Genomic DNA, 17,854 nt, shown 5'->3' with positions numbered 1-17,854 from the left:
CGCGGACGCGCTGTGCCGGGAGATGGCCTTGGTAGCTCTAGCAATTTGCTTCTAGCCTTATAGCGTGAGTTCACGCCTTGCGCCTTACTTCACCTCCTTAATGAAATCTTAAGCCAGTTCGGACAACGAAAGCTGTGCTCAAATAGTTGTTCTTTTGCAGCCACATCCCCTCTGCCAGCCTGCTCTCGGGCTGCACCGCACGGCACCTCTGTTGTTGCTCCCCGCAGCCACCGAGCCTTGGTACTTGGCAGTACGCAAAGAGCCGTCGGGATTTTAAGTTATTTGCTGGGCCCGACAATTTTTTTCGGGTTAAAATTTATCCCACTTTTCAGCGTTTATTGAGGGACCTGCTGGCAGGCAATGTTCTCTGCGCGGGGGATAACCTTAGTTTCCAAAAGAAGCTCCCGCTTGCGGCTTACGTTCCAGCGGGTGCGCAGGACACAAGCATCGCAAAGTAATTAAGAAAGGCTGTCCTGGATGGCGTTTTACAGCTTGGCCTCCAGAGTAGAACTCCTAGGGATGGAATCCCCGCTGTACCATTTGATGGAGTGTGATTTGGGGAAATTGCTTAACATCCGTGTATCAGCTTCTTGGAAAAATAAGAATAATAAAGTGCTTACCTCGGTGCCGTTATGAGGATTAAGTAAATAAATATATACAACGCTTAAAACACGGTGAGCACTGAATGTACTAGCTATTACTAAAGAATTCCTGTATGTAACCTGTTAACTAGCACTACGAAAAAGGTAAAAGCAGAACGGGAAGGAGGAAGGAAAAAAAGAAGAAGAAAATGAGAGAAAGGGTGGTTTGTGTATAAGTTTGTGTTCATTCCTTTTTAGGTACAGTGATGAAAGGAAACTGTTCAATTTATATTACGAACTGAAGAAAATAGGTAAAGTATGAAGTAAGAAACCCTCAGTAAAGTATTTCATTAATAAGAACAGCAAGGTAGGGGCAAGCAGGCCTATCGGCTGGATATAAGTAAGAGAAGAGGAAAGAACAAATGAAAATAGCCATAGCCAGCCAGATCATGGTCTCCTAGGCCATAACAAGACTTTTGGCTTTGACTTTTAATGAATTGGCAAGGCTCTGACATGTTTTGAGCAGAAGAGTGAGGAGATCAAACTTTACTGTGCAAAGGATCACTCTGGTAGGTGTATTGCAATTTGAGGTAGATTGGGCTGGGGTAAAAGGAGTGACACCAGTTAGGAAGTTGTTACAGAAGATGGAATTAGAGAAGACAGTGGAGTGGTGGTGAGAAACTGAATTCTAGATGTTTTAGTGGTAAAGCTGTTACGATTTAATGACATCAGATGTGGGGTATGAGAGAAAGAGAAAGTCAAGGTGACTCCAAAGTTTTGTCCTGAACTCAAGCCAATGCCTTCTAATATTCTGAGGCAAACTTATGGCAATTACAAGCTTGCCTGCCTCTTACTTAAAAATGCACGAAAACACGACAAGAAGGCCATGGTACACACCTGATGTAGTTATTTTTTGGGAAACAAGGGAAAATTAAATTTTTTTAAATGATGGGAGAATCAGAAAAAGAACCACCCAATTTTACTGCAAATTAAAAACATGAGATACCACTACACACTTACTATAATAGCTAATTAAAAGAAAAAAACTGACAACACCAAGTGCTGTAAGGATGTGGAACCACTAGAATTCTAATAAATTGCTGGTAGGAAGGCAGAATGGTAATGGTAATGGTAATAGTAATCTAGACAGACAAACAGATGAAAAGAATAAACAGACTCACAATGGTCAACTGACTTTTGTCCAAGATACAAAGGCAATTTAGTCTTTTAAACAAACAGTGCTGGAATAATTGCCCTTGGCAACTACTACTCTATTTTCTGTCTCTGTGAATTTGTCTATTTTGGACATTTCATATAAATGTAATCCTACAATATATAGCCTTCTATGTCTGGCTTCTTTTAGAATAATGCTTTCAAAGTTGTAGTGTGTATCAGTCATTCATTCCTTTTTATTGCTTAATAGGATTTCATTGTTATGAATATATCACATTTTATTTATCCATTCATCAGGGGATGCATATTTAGGTTGTTTCCATTTTGTTGGCTTTTATGAATAATGCTTCTGTGAACAATCATGCACAAGAATCTGTGTGGACACAGGTTTATATCTCTCCTGGGCAAATATCTAGGAGTGGAATGTTGGGTATGGTAATTATGTTTAGCTTTTTGAGGAACTAGTTTCCAAAAGACAGCAGCTTTATATGTAATAGCCAAAAATGGGAAACAACCTAAATGTTCCACAACAGCTGAATAAATTTTTAAAAAATTGTTTTATATCCATGTGATAGAATACTACCCTGCAATTTAAAAAGATAAACTATTGATATATGCAACATGGGTTAATCTCAAAATAATTCTGCTGCATGAAAGAATCCAGATATACTAGAGGATTCCATTTATATAAAATTCTAGATAATACAAACTAACTTAAGTAGTGGCACTGTAGATTGTTATTGCCTGGGTACAGGGGACTAGGCAAGGGGAGGGATAGTTGGATTACTAAGGGGCATGAAAGAAAGCTTTGGGGGAGGGTTATGGATATGTCCATTATCTTGACTGTGGTGATTGTATCCTGGTTGTAGGCATATATAAGATTTTTCAAGTTGTACACTAAAAAATGTATAGTTTGTTGATATCATAATTATATCTCAATATAAAAAATGGTAGGTGAAAGGGGAAAAAAGGAGGGATGGGGAGTACAGAAACATCTGTCTAGACCAAACTTAAAAGGATTCATTCTTGCAGGGAATACCCTTGATGATGTAGAAACTGAACCTAGAGCAGGGAACTTAACATGTCCTGTTTACACTGCATTCCTTGCTCCCACCCTCAGTGCCCAGCACCCAACAGGTGGTCCATACATATCTACTGGTCCTGAAAAAATAATCCCTGAGTTCCTCCTCCAAGACACCTTAGCAAAGTCCTAAGAATGCCAACTAAGTTCTAAGAATACAAAAAAGACCTGTGCCATTTTATCAAACATTTCTAACTCATACCCTTTTTACCACTTTTCTTCATTGTATGGTCCTCGGAAAGTAAAAGACCATCCTTTCAAGGGAAGTTCTTGAGAGGGAGATGGTGGAAGGATATGGGCAAAATCATTTTAAACTTTACCTTTCACTCACTGATTCATTTATACATATTTATCTCTGTTAGGTACTAGATACTGCTTAGGTATGTGGGATACCAGAAAGAGTAAAATTAAAGGATGCATCTTGAATGGGGATAGGAAGCTTATGTGCCTCAGCTTGAAATCCATTTTTCTAAACTCTCATCCTAATTTTCAAAATAGAGAATGGGGTTCCATCCCTAATAGCCACTGGGTAGGAGAACTACTTTGAAGAGGGTGATAGGGACCAACCTAATGAGAAAAAGTATATGTTGTGTATTCCCATGGCTTATAGTCATTTAAAAATGGGTCACCTGGGTGGCCCAGTTGGTTAAATGGCTGACTCTTGATCTTGCTCAGGTCTTGATTAAGGGTCATGGGTCCAAGCCCTGATTTGGGCTCCATGTCCAACACCTACTTTGAAAAAAAAAAAAAAGAAAAGAAAAGAAAAAGAAAGAAAGAAAGAAAAAAGATACCTCCAGTCAAATTGATTTTTAAAGGAATGAAAAAATTTTTAGCTTTATTTTTGCTAAATGAAATGTGTTTCCATAGACTTTTTTTCCTTTTTCATGTAAGTCTCCTTAACTTAGACCAGTGATACTTAAATACTTAAATACTCCAAATACTTAAGATAAAGAAATTTGGAGCCAGCTGAAGAAATCTGCAGCCAGTTGAAATTGGAGCTGGCTGGTTTCAACTTCATCCTATGCCTGAAATAAAATACAGGTCACTAGTGTGTTAAAGGCAATAAAATAAGAATTGTCATTTATACCACCATGATAACAACCTGTTACTATAATCTTCAGAGTTTCTTAAAAACATACCTAGAAACTTTTAAAAAATGAATTGCCAAGAAGTTCAAGGCTCCAGTCTTCTGCAAGATGATATTCTCTTGGCTGATTTTTTTACCTGAAAAATACTGACAAATATTTATAGTTTTTCTTTATTGTTTAATTTGTCTGCTTTCCCTCTAGTGCTATCTCTTTGCTCTTTCCAGTCAAGCATCCTGGAAAACATGGATTTGGTTATATTTTTAATTATTCTATTAGCAAGGGCTATATTAATATACTCACTTGAAATTTTATTATTGGACCAAATCTATAATTTTTCTATAAGGAGAAAGCTTTGCATATTGATATCTAAAATTTGTCTTTAATTCTATATCAGGCATCTCAACACTATGAAATTATTCACCTGATAAGGGAAAGCATATTTTTATGTTAATATAGTACATGTAGTTGATTACCTAATAGTAATACAATATTATCAAGAATAACCCATTTGAAATAGGCATCATTTAAATTAATAATCATTATCCTTTTACTGAATCGATGTATACTGACTTCTAGGGTGAGATGTGTTCATTCTTGCATCTCTTCACTTATCAAAGTGTCAGGCACAAAGAAAATTCAACAAATAGCTATTAGTGAATGATACTTTAACAGTTACTTAAAATGACATGTAATAGATCTCTGAAAATTGCCTCAAATTTTAATTGTGAATGAAAAATAGATGATTATAACATCATAGAAAGACATAAAAAGAGTTTTTTTAAAAAAAAGTGTGGCAGAGACTACCACTTGTTAACCTGCTATCTATCTTCTTACTCCTTGGTAGCAAAGCCCTCCCCATAGCATAGGCATGGCAAAGTACCCTTCTGTGCAACTAAATTTATCAGCCTTATTTTGGAGAGGGATAGCCAGTAAGATGTAAATAGGGATTTGGAGAGTACCTTTCTGGAAAACTCTAAAAAAAGGAGCAGACTTAGCCTGGAAGCTGATTGATTCTTTTTCCCTTGCCCCTTTCTCCTTCTTGCTAAACTTGACGGTGGGAATTGCAGCAACCAAACTAAGACCAAGATGTGACCTTAATGGCCAAAGCCATGATGATGGAGAGGAAAGATGGAAGGAGTCCATGTCCCCGATAACATCAGGAAGATTCAGTGCCTACTCATGACTGCCTACCTCTGGATTTATCTTACTTAAGAGAAAAATAAATCTTCAACTTGTTTAATCCACCCTTACATTGGATTTCTCTTATACTCAGTTGAACCTAATCCTGACTGACACAAAGAAAAAACCTAAAATCTAAAATCATACTTTTGTAAGTAAAACGTTTACAGAAGTGTAAATTCACAAATTTTGGTAATGTGTATTTGTGGTGGGCATCTTGGAGTCTCTTTTAGTGCTATTGTGGTGTAACACTGAATTTACAAAGCAACTATCATCTTAGGATCTCAGAGATTTACAGCTAATAATTAAATTTTATGCTAGTGATGCAATGTATGAGTATAGTGACTTTATAGATGAAACAGCCTTTTAAGCCAGTTGATTGGTGACTCACCGGAACATATTGCACCTGAGCTGTCGACTGAGCAGTAAAACTAATACAGTGCCTTAAATCTCCAACACTTGGAGCATTAGAAAACATTAATCTTCCCAGTAGTCTTTGTAGTAAGAGGAAATTCATAAGGTTAACTTTTTCACTTCACAGGACATAACCAATCATTGAAACGTTCATAACTCTGTTGAATCTAAGGAAGACACATTCATTATTTATGTTTTTTAATGACTTCAGAAAGGCATGTCTATACCAGAAGGGGAAAAATGTATTCGCTAGTCAAGAGGCTTATCAGCTGCAAAGAATGAGAATGCAAGACGAGTTTTTACGAGCAAGTAAGTTCTATGTTTTTAGAAAAAAATCATTATTTTGAGCTCCCACAGGAGCCACACTAACCACACACTACTTTTTCAAGAAATTGTGTTTAAAGATGAAGTAACAGAGGCTCAGAAGAGTTAGGGAGCTTTGCCACTAGGAAACACAGAGCATGGATTCCTATTCAAGTTTGTCTCCCTTTAAAGCCACTGCTCTTATCTCTTCTTTTATGACAGGCGGTGATGATTGCATTTTTAAAATAGAATGTAAGAAGTCTTTTCCTGATGTGGAATATGTACTTTTAAATAAACTTTTGTACTGAAGTATAATATGTCCAGAAAAATGCACTGATCATAAATGCACACTTAAATGAATTATCACAGTGAACACACATATAACCACCATCGAGGTCAGTGAAAGACTATTCATTAGCTTCCTGGTAAATGCAAATCAAACCAACATGACACACCCTGTACATCTGCCGGAATGGCTGTGATAAAAAAGACAGTAACAAGTATTCATGAGCATGTAGAGAATTCGGAGCCCTCATACACTGAGGACGAGAATGTAAAGTAGTGCAGCCACTTTGGAAAACATACAGTTATGTGACCCACCAATTCCACTCCAGGGTATACATCCAGAGAATTGAAAACATACAAAAACATATCCACAAGTGTTCATAGCAGCATTATTCATAATAGCCAAAAACATTCATAGTAGCCAAATGACCATCAGCTGATGAACGGATAAACCAAATGTGGAACATGCACACAATGGAACTTTATTTGGCAGTAAAAAGGAATGGAGGACTGATACATGCTCCAACACAAATGAACGTGGAAAATCCTATGTTAAGTGAAAGAAGCCAGAAACCAGAAACAGAACATAATGTACAATTTCATGGTGGGGGTAAAGGGGGAAGAATGGGGTCTGATAACTAAATGGTGAGAGGTTTCTTTGTGGGGTGATGGAAGTGTTCCCCATATCACCGCAGTACTAGCTACATGACACTGTGAATCTATATACTAAAATCCATTGAAATACAGACTTGAAATGGGTGCATTGTATGGTATGTGAATTATATCAACAGAGTTGTTCTTTAACAGGAAATAAAGAATGCACAGGAGAGGCAGAGGTGGGACAAAATAGCATCTTCATTACTAACAGAGGTAGGTCATGGTTTTTGACCTCTTAATATGCTGATAAACCTCAACTCCAGAATTGGGCAGATTTACCTACTTGGCCACAGGCAAGGCTGGATGGGGAGGCCTCAGACGTGGGAAGACTTACACCACAGAGGAGCACTGAACTTATGGTCTCTGTGGCTAGCCTGCCCAAGAGGAAAAAGAGGCAGTAACAGACTGGGTCCCCACTATGCAGGCCGTGCAGAACGATACCTCGTTTCCCAGCACAAGGCTGCAGACCATGGGAGGCCCGCTCCCCCGTGGAAAATGGTGGATGTGAAATGAGCCTTATTGTTCTTCCCACACGCACTGATCCGAGCAATCACTCCCCTTCCCACTGGACAGAGGCACAGAAAGGTAGGCGGACACCAGAGGGACACTTTGTAGAACTCTCTTCACTTGGAAGGAAACATTGGGCATAGGGAGGGACCATATCCCCCAATTCGGAACAGCTTTTCTTTTTTCTTTTTTAGATTTTATTTGTCAGAGAGAGAAAGAGAGTACAAGCAGAGGGAGAAGCAGGCTTCCTGCTGAGCAAGGAGCCCGATGTAAGACTCGATCCCAGAACCCTGGGATCATGACCTGAGCCCAAGGTAGATACTTAATCAACTGAGCCACCAGGTGTCCCCCGAACAGCTTTTCTATCCTTTTTATTTATGTTTCTCTTCAGATCCTCATCATTTCTTGTTTAGATGGGCCCAGATGTGTGTCTGATGTGCCCGTCCCAGGAAAGGAACCTCAAACTTAGGAAGCCCAAATACTTTATAAGGGACTGTAAGCATGCTTGACCTTTGTTGTGGAGGAAAACACTACTGTAATCTTCCATTGTAGTGTCTTCTACATAAACACACTTGAAAATATAGTTGGAAACTAAAGGCTCTATCAGTGCTTCAGCATCTCAGACACATACAGATGCAAGAAGCCCAAGGAAAATTGTCTCACAACAGTCTATCACCAAAGAAACTCCAGACTTTTCTGGAAACAGCCACTAATTGTTCAATCTGTAAGGCCACCCCGGACCCTAAACTCATACCTATGAGGTAGAGTGGGCTATGAAGTACTCTGAGGCCACCAGGAAAGCATCCTTCCCAAAGTGCTTCTCATAGGAGGCCATGGAGGATAATGGACTCAGAGGACTTCTCCAGAAGGCAGAACCAGAAGCTCTCAGACAGGCTAACCAAGATCTTATACCACCACCATGGCAAGAAGTCCTCAACCCCGCTATGTTTGATGGTTGCTCTGACTGCCATGTTTCCCATTCTCCTCTTTCCTGAGCTGCAGTTGTTATGGAAATCCTGACCTTTCTCTACTGCACATTTAGTGCACTGGAGGGTGTCACCGTGTCTTTGTGTAAAGGTCACCGGGCCGTGAGGAGACACATTGGAGCCACACACCATCCCGGGCTAAGATTCTGAACTGCATGCAGTACATGGAGAAACACCTTTTTTTTTTTCCTTCTAGACAATCTCCCTTTTGGGCAGAGGTAGCATGTGTAGCTGCCTGAGAGATATTTGCATTATGTTCCTTTGGAGAATTTTAGTGTGATTGCTCACGTGTACTTATTAAGTACAGAACGAAGACGTATCGATATTACACAGCTAAGAAGGAGGTTGTAGTGGGTTGTCTCGTATTTTTTTGGCTACTTATCACTTTTTGGACATCCTTGTTGTGATTCCCAGCCTTCTGATAGCTATGTCCCCTGAGGGGGAATTCAGGAAACAAATTCCCCAACATCTGACCTTGGGCTGCATCAGTTAGACCCACTTGAATCTGCTGTTTGTGAATTGGCAACTTAAAGGAGAAAACTCGATGCGTAACCTGCCTGGCAAAGGTGGCAGCAGAGGCTTCTGGCTTTCAGGGGCTACAGCGCCGGTGGCCTGTCCTCACAGGTCCCCTGGGGCAGCAGCGGCGGTTCCAGCTTCTGTAGGCCAGGTGGGCCACGCAGTTTCGGGTGTTGTTTTAAGAGCAGCCTCAAGCTTACTTATCCAGCTCACCCAACATTTCTGTGAGCTGCCCCAGATAGTCCTTTTATTTCTTTTTACCATTTTATTGAAACATAATACGCATACAGAAAAGCACACATATTTGGCAGCATAGCAGGGGTGCGGTCTTGGGAGGGGTCCATTCCCGGGTACAAACAACAAGGAAGTACGTTGCCTGTGGATCATTTAAAAACAGTAACAAAGCTGATCCTGCTTTTTACTACGTCCTGCACAATTCCTTCTAAATAATGTGAAGGATAGGGCGCAGGGGTGGCTCAAATGGTTAAGTGTCTGTCTTCAGCTCAGTCACCATCTCCGGGTCCTGGAGTCGAGCCCCACATCGGGCTCTCTGCTCAGCGGGGAGCCTGCTTCACCCTCTCCCTCTGCCTGTCCCCCTGCTTGTGCCCTCTCTGTCTCTCTCTCTCAAAACAATACATAAAATTTTAAAAATAAACAAACAAATAAATAAAATAATGTGAAGGACGAAATAGTGCTCCATGAAAAAAAATGGTTAAGTTCTAAATAATCAGTGCAGTTACTGCTGAACTAAATATATATAAATATTTTATATATTTTTAAAATATGCTTATATATATATTAACCTGTGGAATCTGATGCTCTTACATACTTGTAATTATGTTAATTTATATGTAAATACATTAATAAATTATTCTGATGCAATTATATATATTTATAAAGCATATTAAATAAATATATATCATATATATGAGAATCAAATTGGCACACTTTTCTTAATTTTTTTTAAGATTTTATTTATTTTATTTAACATGCAGAGATTAAAAGTTGGCAGAGAGGCAGGCAGAAAGAGAGAGGAGGAAGCAGGCTCCCTGCTGAACAGAGAGCCCCTTGTGGCGCTCCATCCCAGGACCCTGGGATCATGACCTGAGCCAAAGGCAGAGGCTTTAACCCACTGAGCCACCCAGGTGCCCCAACTTTTCTTATTTTTTAATAAGCACTATATTCTATAAGGAATTTAATTTGGAGGGCGTCCAGCTATGTGTCATAGCTGGGCCCTGACACATGTGGGCTCAGCTACGTGTGGACATCTCAAGAGTAACCTTTAAAGGTCTGAAATCTTTTGAGCTGCCTTTCCACACAGTTTGTGTTTCTGACACATGTGGTCCTACGTATTCCATGTTTAAGGGGTTCAAAATAAACAACTGACATTGTGGTGAAGATAAAGACAAAGAAACAGAACTTAAATTACTTCAATTCTGTCAATCTACGACTACTTTAAGTTTTATATTGTATTCAAAATTTGAACAGTGAAACCCAGGGTACTGCATGATACTTTCATAAACATTTTCACTTTCCAAATTTTACTTTATATGTAATATACGTATTGCATTTGAATAACATCTTCAGCAGTGAATTTTAAAAAAAAAAATTTATTTGACCGGCAGAGATCACAAGTAGGCAGAGAGAGAAGGGAAGAAGCCTCCCCAAGGAGCAGAGACCCTGATGCAGGCTCCATCTCAGTACGCTGAGATCATGACCTGAGCTGAAGGCAGAGGCTTAACCCGCTGAGCCACCCAGCGGGATGGCTGGGATGAGTCATCCCCTAAACACTTATTTCTTATTATGAATCACAATACCGCACACATTAAAACCTTGTATATAATGCGTATGCATGTATACACCCATATACCCATACACGAACACACACCCGCATGTAAAATTTAACTTAAAAAGATTTCACAGTCTGTTTCTTTTATAACTATTATTATTTTAGTTTTATTTCATGGCTATTATTGAAAATTATTTTGTCATGTAGAGGAGGAAGGTGTTTAAAAATAAGTACACTGGGTGGTGGGGTCCCTGGGTGGTTCAGTCAATCGAGCTTCCCCTCTTGGTTTCACCTCAGGCCATGGTCTCAGGGTTGTAGGATCGAGCCCCACATGAGGCTCTGTGCTCAGTGTGGGCAGAGTCTGCTAGAGATTCTCTCTCTCCCTCTGCCTCTGCCTGTACTCTCCGCTTGTACTCTATAAATAAATATATTATTTTTCTTACTTAAAACATACACCTAAATACACCAGGGACGTCCCTGCACATATCATAAATGTACAGCCCAATAAAGCATCACAAACTGAACATACTGATGTATCCAGGACCAGATAAAGAGATAATGTTTTGAGAACCTCAAAACAGCCTCCAGTTACAATATTCCTTCCCAAGGGTAACCACTGTTCTGATCTCAGACAGTATGGATTTGTTTTTGCCTGTTTTTGTGTTACATACAAATGGAATCACACAGTGTGTGCTCCTTGGTTTCTGGCTTTTCCCCGTCAACATTGTGTTTGTAAGATTTATCCGTATTGCTGCATGCGGTTGTAGATCATTCATTCTCATTACATATAGTATTCTGCTGTGTAAATATATTACACTGTAGTATCCTTTCTAGTGTGAATGGATATTTGATTATTTCCATCTTTCAATGGCTTTCAATAGCTCTGTGGATATGCTAGTATGAGTCTTTTGAGGAACCTAAGTACACATTTCAGTTAGGTATACAATGAGGGAAGAGGTCGTTGGAACGCAAAGCATATATATGTTTGCCAAACAATTTTCGAAAGTGGCTTTACTGTGTTAAATATCTTTTTCAAAAAAAAAGTATTTTCTCAAGGCACCTGGTGGCTCAGTCAGTCAAGTGATTGCCTTTGGCTCAGTTCAGGATCCCAGGGTCCCAGAATAGAGCCCCCACATCAGGCTCACAGCTCAGTGGGAAGCCTGCTTCTTCCTCTCCCTCTTCTGCTTGTGCTCTCTTGAGCTTTATCGAATAAATAAATACAATCTTTAAGGGGAAAAAAAAAAAGTAAATCTGATTGTCCTCTGTTTATAACCTTTGAATGTCTCTCATTGTAACCTATACAATGAGAATGAATTATTTACATATAATAGCAGTCCTCAAACTTTATTTTACATAGGCATCACCTTGGTCTTTCCAACCTCACCCATCATTCTTTTTGAGATTCTGAATCCTAAGAGCCCAGGGATTTGCATTTTAATGAGGAAGCTCTAGAAAAGTCTGAGTCAGGTGTTCCTCAGATCACAGTTTGAGAAACACTGGCCTATCGAATGAAATCCCAACTCCTTATGGCGGCATATAGTCATATGCCCCACTTCCTACACACATTCACAGGCACACGCAGGCCATGTTCAGACATTTTGAACTATTTGTACTTCCTTGAATTTGCCAGCCTGTTTCACATTGTCAAGCCTTTGCTTAGTGCTCTCCCATACCCTGAATGCCCGTTGTCCAATGTCCACTGAAGAACACACATTAACATTCAAGACTGATCAAGCATCATCTCTTTTAGGAAACTTCATACACCCATTTCCCTGTTGTGCGCTCTCTCTCTCGAAAAATAAAGCACTCTTTTCTTTGTCTGCCCTCTATATCCCATGCAAACTTCCATATCTGATCTCTACATTTTATTATACGTATGTCTATGTCTGCCGATCCCTACCAGTCTGTGAGCCTCAGAAAAGTCACGGCCCTATGTTATTAGTCTTTGTAGCAAAAGGCCTATCACAGTGCTTGACATTCATTGGATGGTTTAAAACAGTGAGCTACTCAAACAATAAAAAATATTACTCTCCTGAAATTAAGCCAACTACCACAACTCATCTAGATATACTTTAGCTACAAAAATTCTTTTCAGACTCTGAAAAAGAAAAGGCTCAATAAGGAAAAACATATGAAATTCCTGCTGATCCAGAAGCCCCATGAATGAGCAGGATTAACATTTCAAGGTATGTACTCTAGAATTTTCTTCTAGAGTCTCAAGAGATTGAGGTGAAATGCCCAGACTCTGGACTGTTTTCCTCTCTAAACTATTGACATCAGAATTAATAATGTCTAGCAATTTTTCAATTCGGAAAAAGGGTGGACTTTTTTTGTTTTGTTTTGTTTTTGTTTTAATTTATGACAGAGAGATAGCATAGCAAGAGAGGGAACACAAGCACAGGGGAGCTGGAGAGGGAGAAGCAGGAGCCCCATATGAGGCTCGATCCCAGGACACTGGGATCATGACCTAAGCTGAAGGCAGATCCCAGGACACTGGGATCATGACCTAAGCTGAAGGCAGACGCTTAAGGACTAAGCCACCCAGGCACCCCAGAAAGAGGTGTTCTGGAACATTGTTGTTTGGGAGGTATAAACAACCCAGTTGCATTTGATTCTGAGGCAAAGACGTGGTTATGTTCGAGAGCTCTCTGTCTCTCCTACAGTTATTAGTTCTCTGACCTTCTATCTTATCCCCATATGCATCCAGAGACCAAGCTATAAAAAGTGACTTGTAATTTCTCAAATGCAAAGATTCTCCCCACCTCCTTCTGAACTTGGCGAACTTGCTGAACTTGCATGTGGCTGTCAAGGCTCTCTTTCTGTATCACCCACTGGATGGAGCCTAAGCCTTTCCTGTCTGTGGCTTTCATCTACACCTGCCAGGCTCCTGCCTCATAGGCTGCCCCTTATCTGTGTTCTCATCTCACTCCCGCCCCCCCCAACCCCCCCCACTTACCACCATCACTGCACTCCCTGCTCTGTGCACCAGAATGCTGGAGTTCCCTTTCTCCTAGCCCAAGGAATGTGTTTCAGCTCTGTAGCCTCAGTGTCAGAACTGTGGTCCCTTAATTAATGCTTTCTGAATCTCCCACACACTTATGTGTCAGATTCTGTCCTGGGTGCTTGGGGTACAGGAAGGTGAAGAAAATCAGCAAAGCTCCCTGCCCTAGAGGAGAGGACATTCTAGCAGAGGGAGACAGATAGGAAGCCTTAAAGAATAAGCAAATCACATAGTATGTCAGAAGGTAACAAGTTCTGTGGGGATAAAAAGACAAAAATAGAGCCGGGTAAAGGGGAGCAACCAGGTACGGGCCAGTGGCTTGTAAAGCGTGGCCAGTTTGCTCAACAGAAAGGAAGTCAGAAGCAAGATTATAAAGGAGCTTTCATGTGACTTACATGCAGGGGGCCCGAATAGGGATTTCAGGGGGTAACAAAAGGTTTAAACCCAAAAGGGCATTCCAAGGAGCAGAAGCCACAGATCCAAAGGCATGCAGGCTTGAGTGCTAATGATGTGTGAGTGTGTGGGGGGCAGCTGTGGGTGGCTGGGGAGTGTGGGGTGCCCAGCCAAGTAGTAGAAGATGAAGCTGGTAAGGAGCATGGGGCCAGGATGTGAAGGGACTTGCGTGCCCCACTAAGGAGTTTGCACTTTACCCCCTAGACAGCCGGGGTCCTGTTGATGATTTTATGCAGGGGAATGTCATGTTTATATTTATTTTTAAAAAGATAATTCTGGCAGATGTACTGGAGTGGTGAGAGTCTGGGCAAGTCACTTAACCTCCCTCTTCCTCTGTTTTACCATCTATCAAATAAGATGGGCCATATCTGCTCTACTTACCTCCTAGGATTTGGGTGAGAAATAGATAAGATACATGGAAACCCTTTGGAAAGTGTATGGTATTGGAAAAAGGCAAGCATGTGCTGTTGTTATTTCAGCTGTTCTGTGTTTGGAAATGTGGTTTTAGAGAAGCCCAAAGAATCAAGGAGCAATGCAGAGGGATGACCCCACTTCTATTTCCCTAAAAGAATTAAATCCAATAACGCTCTGATTTGTTGACTGGCTATTTCAGCACGCCACTACAAAGAGCTAAGGGGGTTTACAGAATATAAAGAAAACCAGCCGCGGAGAGCATAGAGTCTACCTGGAGAGGCATAATCCTTCTAGGAAGTGAAAACAAGTACATGAAAATATGATCCAATCCAAAAGGAAAATGCTGGAAGGGGGCAGAGATTGAAGGAGTGGGGACTCCCTACAAGAAAAGACACTCATGAAATTTGTCCTAATGGAGATGATGATTTGCTAATAAGAGCACATCTGTCATTCCACTCCTCTTATGAGGCAGAATGGGTAATATTCCAGGGAAATATTTCACCAGGTAGAAAATTTTATTTCATATTTGGTGGCAACATGAAATCTATTCTTCTAAAAGTAATGCTAATAAATTATAACATTTTGAAATTTTCAAAATTATGAGTTACTTGGGAACCAGCATGAAAAAGCCTCATTGCAGAAATATCTTGAGTTAGTCTCCTACGTGCTGTTCTCTTTTCAGGTATTTGTTGGGTAAAAACAGATTGTAGGCATATTAAATTATTTCTTTAGGTTCCTTCTTGAATGCAAGTTTGAGTTGGTTTCACCCATTTTGAATGCTATCTTCCTATCTCCAGCTAGCCCCCATTGTTCTGTAAATACATAGCATTTAACATTTTTATGTCCAAAAAAATAAAATGAAATTTAAAAAATAAAATTTGTATATCCATCTGTACTTTCTTTTGTAGATTACAATGACAAGTTGTGTATCTTTGTAAGACTGGCAGAACCCTCAGTGTTTGGGAAAGATTGAGAAAGGATGATATAATAAATAGTTTAATAAGGGATACATTACCTTTTTCTTGGCCTCTGTAGAAATATTATTTCATTTATTAACCACGTCCTAAACTGGTAAATTATCCTGTTACTCAAGATTTTTAGTTAGGAATTATATAACCTTTGAAATATTATTTTGATAAAGCAAGCTTTCAAATGAAATGAAGTTCTTAGTCTCTGTATTCTTAGTATGCACTTAGTATGTGCTTAGCACATGGTCATCACTTCCTGAAACCAATGATCTAATTAAGGAGAAGAGATTTATACATAAGAAACAATTAGCAAAAATACAGTATAAAATGTACAAAATTATGAGCCATAAACTAAAAGAGCTCTGGGAGTGAATTAGCTTGGCTAGAAACAATTTTTCAGTTTCAATGTCAATGTGTCAATACTGGTAATTGGTAATTACCAATTGCCAATGTCACTTACCACAACTGTTAAGCGAATATAAGTATGACATGTTCTCCTTGCCAAGGGCATGGTATGAAGGCAAGAGCATGGCTTTGGTTTCTAGCTGACCTGGGTCCTAATCTAGGTTCTCATGCCTTTCCCTGTTGTATGACCATGGGCAATTACTTAACCCTATCTATGAAATGCAGCTATGGACAGCAGCAATTAAGACTCTCGTAAATGAATAACATCAATTCCTAGAAAGAAGATTAACATGCCAACATCCCTGTATTCAGTTTTACTTCTTACCACCTACCCTACAGAGGATTTTTAGCCATCGTGGGGTGTTTTCCTGAGAGCCCTCAGAAATAGGGAAAAGGCAGTCATTTTTCTGCTGAAAGGTAGGATTCTATCCTTGGATGATGAGAGTGTGTAGAGGGGAATATGATGAGGGGATAGGGTGGGATGAATTATGAAGAAGCATGAAATGGCAGAGTTAAGAGGGCTTGAGGAGAAAGTAGGAAGAAGCCACTGTTAGGTATTGAGCAGGGGAGAGAGTCCAGATAAAAATGACATACCATGGAGTTGGTGGGGACAAAAGAAATGGAAAGGAAAAAATAGAAATGAGACATTAAAAATACCATCTCATCCTCTTTTTTTTTTTTAATTATTTATTTATTTATTATTTTTTTTTTTTCAAATTTACCCAATTTATTTATTTTCAGAAAAACAGTATTCATTATTTTTTCACCACACCCAGTGCTCCATGCAAGCTGTGCCCTCTATAATACCCACCACCTGGTACCCCAACCTCCCACCCCCCCGCCACTTCAAACCCCTCAGATTGTTTTTCAGAGTCCATAGTCTCTCATGGTTCATCTCCCCTTCCAATTTACCCAAAAGCATCCTCTTATGCCAAATGTAATACATACATTGTAGCAAGTTGGGAAGTATACAAACATAAAGAAGAAAATAATTACCAGAAGTCCTTCCCCCTGAGTGATTCATTGCTTATGTTTTGCCATATTTCTTCTGAGTCCCTCCACATACATTACCCTAATATTTATTTGGGGAGAATATTGAAATAAGGACAATTTAAAGCTTACAGGTCACCTCTTCTGGGAAGCCTTCTTGGATTTCCATGTCAGGTTCATCCTCTGTGCTTACAATATTTTACACAGATGCAGAATTCTTCTTTAAGGAAAGACTGTTTGTGTATTTGTAAGAAAAGCAACTTAGAATGTTCCTTTTGGTTTGGGATAGAGCAGTTCAGGGTGAGTTGCTGCGTTACTTCGCAGAACATTGTGTAAAAGACAGTCTTGCTGTGATCAGAGAGAATTTCTATAGAAATTATTATTTAAACAGGGCTTTCACTTGCTGGGGCCAAGGGACAGATGTTGGGGTGCTTAACTTGGGCAGAGGCTGAGGACAGGCTGTAAAGTTTTAAGAGCAGGTTTCTGCAACGCAACGGTGGGCTGAGGGCTAAGCAGAGAGATGACTATAGGTGGCTTCCTGGAAATGGGCATCATTAACAGACCCTAGGTCTAGCAGTGTTCCCATAAACACTAGGCTATTTATTAGCTGTGGTTTGTGGAATTAAGGGAAGCAATTGTGACTACTGGAAGGGCTATGGATGGTTGGCAAAAGAGGAGTCTGAACCACCAATAAGACACTTAAGCAAATAAGGTCCTTATTATACCAGGTATTATGCTGAGACCTCAATAGACATGAACTCCTTTAATCCTTGCAACAGCCTTATTACCCCCTGCTTATGAATGAGCACACAGGGCACAGAGGAACGTCATACCTCTAAAACATCTGGGAAGTAGTGAAGCCAGGCTCAAGCCCAGGCAGTTTGGCAGCTGAGTCTCTGCTCTTAACCACTGAACTCTAATGTCTCTTGGACCATGCCATCTACAGTCACAGAAGATACTGGTTCAGACGAGGTCCACTGGGAATTGAAGGGAAAGAGGACACACAAAAACTGGAGAACTGAAGACTTCCATTGGCGCATTGACAAGATATGTTCATTCATGTT

This window comes from Neovison vison, chromosome 7, assembly GCF_020171115.1.
Source record: "Neovison vison isolate M4711 chromosome 7, ASM_NN_V1, whole genome shotgun sequence".
NCBI classification, from domain to species: Eukaryota; Metazoa; Chordata; class Mammalia; order Carnivora; family Mustelidae; genus Neogale; species Neogale vison.
The sequence above is the reverse complement of the archived record's forward strand: the minus strand, read 5'-3'. Positions refer to the sequence as shown.